The sequence below is a fragment of the Sinocyclocheilus anshuiensis genome, unplaced genomic scaffold (assembly GCF_001515605.1).
Source record: "Sinocyclocheilus anshuiensis isolate Anshui unplaced genomic scaffold, SAMN03320099.WGS_v1.1 scaffold1841, whole genome shotgun sequence".
NCBI classification, from domain to species: domain Eukaryota; kingdom Metazoa; phylum Chordata; class Actinopteri; order Cypriniformes; family Cyprinidae; genus Sinocyclocheilus; species Sinocyclocheilus anshuiensis.
In genome coordinates, this window is record NW_015539935.1 from 156,449 (window position 1) to 163,629 (window position 7,181).

Genomic DNA, 7,181 nt, shown 5'->3' on the forward strand with positions numbered 1-7,181 from the left:
AGATATTCATCCCCAATACCCCGGGAACTTTGTCACCCATGCCACCAGGAGGATCTCTGACCACCAGAACTCCACACTTAGGCACCAAACTCCCGCAAAGCTCAATGTCTAACTCTACATAGCCAATATATGGAATCTCAAGCCCATTTGCCGCACGCAGCTGTAACCAATGGCACATTTTAAGTTCGTCTTGCCCTCCTGGTGCAAAACTTCTACGGAAACAGCTCTCTGTAATGGTGGACACCATTGACCCAGTGTCCACCAAACAGGGAACTGAAACCCCACCAAGGAGGGCAACAAGATGTGGACAGGACGAAATCAAACGAGGCATATTTTCGACATGATTTAAAACAGAGCCCATCAACACCCCAACCGGACTGTGGCTCCGCAGCCCGGTGGGACCTAGTTTTCCGACTGCTGTGCTGGGCGGGACTGTCTCCCCCCAGATACGGGTACTACTGTGGAAGGGGGCCAAGGGCGAGGAGAAACTCTGTCACCATCGCATTCTCTAGCGAAGTGACCAGCACGTTGACTACATATTACAGGACCCCTGCAAGGGGAGGGCTTTTGCAAGGACGAACCCTGTAATTGGGCAAGCCCTTGAGTAAGCTGGCCCAACTGTTCCTGTTGGCGTTTTAACATCTCTTAACTCGTCAAATTCCGATCTGGCCACCAAGCCACTACCCTCTAACCCAGAACGCCCTTGCATTCCATATTGGACACCATACGCTAACGGAACGGACTGACTCAGAGCTCTCGCACCCCCCAACATACCTTCCCTTTCCCACCTTATAGCTTCACTACGCACATGCAAAAAATTACAGGACGGCTCACGACGAACCAATTGTTTAAGCTCACGGCGCAACGCCGGATCTAAAACAAATTCAACAAACTGGTCACGTAGCAACACCCCTGCATTTGGCATCGCGGCTGGCGACTGTTGCTTCACCTTCTCCTGGAGGCCCATTAAGGCGAGGGAAAACTCCAACAAGGTCTCCCCCTCCTGTTGCCTATGGGAGAAGAAAGCTTCTTGTAATGCTACATATGACAAGGAACAACCATAAAGGTCGCGAAGTGCCGCAATAATTTTATCAGGGTCTCCCCTATCTGCATCAGGACGATGCCTAATTTCTTCCCGAGCCTCCCCCTCTAAGTGATCAAAGAGAAAAAAAGCTTTATCGGCCATGGACAGACAACGGACCCGTATGCAGGCCTGTGCTTCCTCGACCCACTCATTAATGCCTACTCCTGATTTACCACTAAACTTTGGGCACTTCCGGTCCCTAGGGACAAAAACAAACCTATCAACTGCTGCAGCGCCAGCCCCTGCCTCTGAAGGCCCAGTCGGTGCTGCATCTGCGAACTGTTAGTAGGCTACTGATTTTATGATTGATCATGCTACATGCTATGGCATTCGAGTCCACATGTGTCCAACTAAAAGTGACAGCCTGGTGAATAATCTGCATTACAAAAAGGGAAAAAAATCTTTAAAGGTTATTCACGATTACATATTGCTGCCAAGGTATATAATCTTTACAGTGCTTTGCTATATGGAACTGTTAGGTTGATCGCGAGCTATCTAATTCGTTTGTCTACACCGTAATTAAAATGTGGCAGACTTTAATGGACAGTAAAAAAGGCAGAACACCATATAACTCCAAGTCAGCACCGTAACTTCATTTTGACGCGCAGTTAAACAAAAGCAGAATGCTGTAACTCAATTTGAGCATTCCAAACAAAAGCAAAGAGCGGTAACTTGTGTTATACAGTGTTCTGCCTTGGTTTCTCCGGGGCTTTTCGAAGTTACGGTTGAGACGACCCATTATTTTCTCAGAAAAACAACTAAATTGACTCAAGATACTTATGCACATGGTATGTCTTGAATGTCCCAAAAATACAAATAACTCATTTTCGACCAAAATCGAAGTTACGGTCTTTTGCCTTTGCACGGCAGTAATATGGTCATACTTCTTGGTTCTAGTAAGAACTCTAGCTGCTGCATTTTGAACCAGCTGGAATTTGTTTATTAAGTGCGCAGAGCAACCACCCAATAGAGCATTACAATAATCTAACCTTGAGGTCATGAACACATGAATTAACATTTCTGCATTTGCCATTGAGAGCATAGGTCGTAATTTAGATATATTTTTTAGATGGAAAGATGCAGTTTTACAAATGCTAGAAATGTGGCTTTCGAAGAAAAGATTGCTATCAAATAGCACACCTAGTTTCCTAACTGATGACGAAGAATTGACAGAGCAGCCATCAAGTGTTAGACAGTGTTCTAGGTTATTACATGCAGAGGTTTTTGGTCCTATAATTAACACCTCTGGGGGGTTTTTTTGGGTTTTTTTTAGAATTTAACAGTAAGAAATTACTAGTCACCCAGTTTTTTATCAACTATGCCTTCCGTTAGTTTTGCAAATTGGTATGTTTCGTTGGGCCTCAAATAAATATAGAGCTGAGGATCATCAGCATAACAGTGAAAGCTAACACCATGTTTCCTGATGATATCTCTCAAGGGTAACATGTAAAGCGTGAAAAGTAATGGTCCTAGTACTGAGCTTTGAGGTACTCCATACTGTACTTGTGATTGGTATGATACCTCTTCATTCACTGCCACGAATGGCAGTCAGATAAGTATGATTTAACCCATGCCAATGAACTTCCTCTAATGCTAAAATAATTTTCTAGTCTATTCAAAAGAATGTTGTGGTCGATTGTGTCAAACGTGGCACTAAGATCCAGAAGCACTAATAGAGAGATACAACCACAATCGGATGATAAGAGCAGGCCATTTGTAACTCTGATGAGAGCAGTCTCAGTACTTTGATACAGTCTAAATAAATCCTGACTGGAAATCCTCACAGATATAATTTTTCTCTAAGAAGGAACATAGTTCTGATGATACTACCTTTTCTAATACTGTATCTTTGACAGAAAAGGGAGATTCGAGATCAGTCTGTAATTAATTTATTATTTGGGGTAAAGTTGTGTATTTTAATGAGAGGCTTAATAATAGCCAGTTTGAAGGTTTTTGGGACATATCCTAATGACAATGGTGAATTAATAATATTCAGAAGAGGATCTATGACTTCTGGAATCACCTCTTTTAGTAGCTTAGATGAAACAGGGTCTAACATACGTGTTGTTGGTTTAGATGATTTAACAAGTTTATGCAATTCTTCCTTTCCTATAGAAGAGAATGAGTGATCTGATGATGGCTGCATGGTTACAATTTTCTCTCTAATAGTATCGATCTTAGAATTAAAGTAGTTCATAAAGTCATTGCTACTGTGCTGTTGGGAAATGTCAGCACCTGCTGATGTTATTATTTTTTTTTTTTTTGTTAATTTAGCCACTGTATTGAATAAATACTTGGGGTTGTGTTTGTTTTCTTCTAAAAGAGACGAAAAGTTATCAGATCAAGCAGTTTTTAAGGCTTTTCTGCAAGAGAAAGTACTTTCCCGCCATGCAATACAAAATACCTCTAGTTTTGTTTTCCTCCAGCTGCGCTCCATTTTCCGGCCTGCTCTCTTTAGAGTACGAGTGTGCTCATTATACCACGGTGTCAACTGTTTTCCTTAATCTTCCTTAAGCATAAAGGAGCAACCATATCTAAAGTGCTAGGAAAGAAAGATTACATAGTTTCTGTTACATCAAATTGTTCTGAGCTATTGGATATGCTGAGGAATTGAGATTAATCAGGAAGATTATTTACAAAGCAGTCTTTTGTGGTAGAAGTGATGGTTCTACTATATTTGTAACAAGGAGTTTAATTTGCAGCTTTAGCTATATGGAGTATACCCGAGACTAGATAATGATCTGAGATGAGATATCATTGCTCTGCTGCAGAATTTAAATGCCATTAACATCAATTCCATGTGACAGTATTAAATCTAGAGTATGATTTCGACAATGAGTAGGTCCTGGACATGTGTTGTCTAACCCCAATAGAGTTCAGAATGTCTGTAAATGCTGATCCCAATGCATCTTTTTCATTATCAAATGAAAATTCATTAGCAAATTCTTTGATAAATTCTGTATGGTGCCCTGATGGCCTGTATACAGTAGCCAGTACAAACGTCACAAGGGATTTATCATTAACACTTGTTTCTCTGGATAACATTATATGAAGCACCATTACTTCAAACAAATTATACTTAAAACCTAACCTCTGAGAAATACTGAAGATATTGCTATAAACTGTTGCAACACCTCCACCTTTACCATTTAGACGCGGCTCATGTTTATAACAGTAATCTTGGGGGGTAAACTCATTTAAAGTAATGTAATCATCTGGTTTTGGCCAGTTTTCTGTCAAATATAGCATATCTAGTTTATGGTTAGTGATCATATCATTTACAATAAGCGCTTTTGTAGAAAGGGATTTAATATTCAATAAGCCAAGCTTTATCATTTGTTTATCTGTATTACATCTGTTATTCTGCGGGCACCACTTAGACATCCAGCCATTGAGTGACGACAGTCTGCTATGTATCTCGTCACCACGGTAAGCAGGAAGGGGACCAGAGCATATTACAGTGTCTGACATCATACATACAAGTTCACACACCTCTTTAATGCCATGTTTTGTCCCACGACTATGCCGCCTCACCATCATTCAGTTGCCCTGCTGCATGGGCTCTACAACCGAAACCGAACAACGTACATGATTCGCTAAGCTAGTCGCATCCAAAGCCATACCTAGGGCCCTCACATTCTTACTGTCCTCAATTAAAGTTTGGATGCGTGTCTCTAGTTCTGAGATCTTCTCTGTCAGCCTAACTATTTCCCTGCATTTATCACATGTGAATCCCTCGCTGCTGACAGAGACAGATACGCTAGACATGTGGCAAGCGGTGCAGGTGACAATGCAAGGAGAAGCCATTACTCACTGTCATTGTAGAATAACTCTGACTCACCACAGTTGTTTGATGGACTCGTAAAAAAGGAGCGAGAGAAAAAAAGAAACAGAGAGAAAAAGAAGTGGTAGGAAACACAAATGGAGATGCGATTGACAAGCTAACAGGCTATCGCAATGCTAACACGCAGCATTAGCGGTTTAGATCAAAAGATTAAAGGTGAAAGATGTCAAATTAGTTTGGTAGATAAAATCAGAAATATGGTGAGAATTAAATTATTCTTTAGCGGTTTAAACAACAGTACGATAGTAAGACAGAGATTCCAACAGAAAAACAAAGCTACACGGAGCTACATGCACTGTGCTAATCATGCACTGTGAAAATATGTGAGTGTGAAAGGAAGCATAGCCTAAAAGTAACTGGTAGAGGAGTCGGTGGCACACAGGTAGTAAGATGTAGATTAAATGTAATAAAGATCCTGGTGAAAAGCTGCTGGCTTGAGCCAGGAGCTAGTTGCTTAGGACCAGCACATGACCAGCTAAGAACCAGCTCATGACCAGCTAAGGACCAGCTTAAACCAGCTCATGAACAGCTAAGGACCACCTTAAACCAGCAGCCATACTTCAAAACATACCTAACCAGCATATGCTGTTTTTTTAACAAGGGAAATTATCATAGATTTGTAAAGGTTTTACCAAAATGTTGTCTGCGATACAATTGCATGTGTAAATCAAGCTGGTTGCCTGATTTGTGAGTGCTTGTGGTGGTAAGCCATTTGAGATCGAATGAAGCCAAGAGTGAGTGGAAGTTAGCAGGGGTTGGAAATGTTAGCAATATTGCACTGCTGTCTGTGCTTGATATTAGAGCATTGTTGAGAGAAAACAGGAATGTATTGGAAACACATGTTAGATGTGGGAACCAGAAAGTGTGCCAAAAGGAAAATAAAAGATACTTAAGTGCCTTGTCGGTGTCCTTGCTCAGTGGAGTCACACAGGTAGAGTCGCAAGGCTTCCATGCAGCTTATCAACTGAGTTTCCATAAGGCTGCCCCACTTTTAAAGAGCAGCCTCAACTAGTGACAAACATAATCTCATAGATGTAGCCACTGTAATATTTTCCAGAAACCTGAATGATGGATTCATTGTCACGAAGTGACATCCCCAGTGGATTGCCATTGCTTGTACAAACCGGTGTTGTCCAGTTACCATCATAACGCAACTGGATTCTGAACAGATATTTGATGAAAGTGTTTGAAAAGATGGTCACAGAATAACATGCAGATTATGTATTTAATGGAGAAGCAAAATGTCAGGTATTAAGACTAATATGCATAGTGTAATTTTAATTTGTTCCAGAATTTCTAGCAATTTAAATTTTCCAATAGCCATTTATTTACATGGTTTTGCATGTTTGATGTACCACAGTGAAAAATTTTTGGAAAATCTTGCGGGTGCTGAACAATATTCACGCATGGTCATGCCCACTGCACAAACTCCAGAGGGATCCAGAATAAGATGAAAAGGGGGGGGGGGATTGCTGTCCAGCACACACCAGTAATCTAAAAGGGAAAAAAAATAGATGAGGTATTCACTCATGAAACAGTACTTTTCACTTTAGGAAGCAGTTTACAACATCTACCTGCATTACATATTGACAGAAAATGTTTTATTGTGATCTGTGTTTTCATATGTACCTAAGAACATGAAGATGATAAAAGACAATTACAGGAATTTTGGCAATATAAAGTAATTACCTGTTGTTACACTTGAGTCTGGTTTGCTGACTAAACCTACTTGAATTTATATGCTCTTGCTAGTCAAGCCTCTTCATTAGGACAAAGCATTGTCATGTTTCCGTCTCCACCTCAGATGGAATGTTTTGGAACACATAATAAGTTTTGGTCCAAATGCAAAGAATGCTTAGAAGGATATATACAATTACATAGGTTAAGTTTAACACTTGTTTTGCAAAAAGTTTTTTTTATTTTAACTTTAAAATTAAATTAAAACAAATAAATATAGGCAAGATACCAAATAAAAACAATAGAAATAAGGGTTGTACATGGTTAAACAACACAATTAGTTTTATTACATTTTTTTAGAACAATGTAAGCACATTTTTGTATTGTGTTTGTAATACTGAAATTCTGCTAAGTTGATCAGGTCCTTTATTGAGAACACCATCAATGAATTTGGTGTTCATGATTTAAAAAAATAAATAAAAGGGTTTTGTCCATCTTCTTAAGATAACATAAAAGGGTTTTGTCCATCTTCTTAAGATTACCTCTTTTTTTTTTTTTTTTTCTATTTTACTTTCT

At 39.8% G+C, this 7,181-nt stretch overlaps 1 long non-coding RNA gene across 1 annotated transcript in view; it reads left to right on the top strand.

Moving 5' to 3' along the window:
* Positions 1 to 3,078: 3,078 nt before the first annotated feature.
* Positions 3,079 to 7,181, top strand: part of LOC107686944 (uncharacterized) — a 14,722-nt gene continuing 10,619 nt past the window's right edge. The window contains exons 1-2 of the long non-coding RNA XR_001634081.1: positions 3,079 to 3,209; positions 6,733 to 6,739. This is a non-coding gene — a long non-coding RNA (uncharacterized LOC107686944). The remainder of the gene's footprint in view (positions 3,210 to 6,732; positions 6,740 to 7,181) is intronic.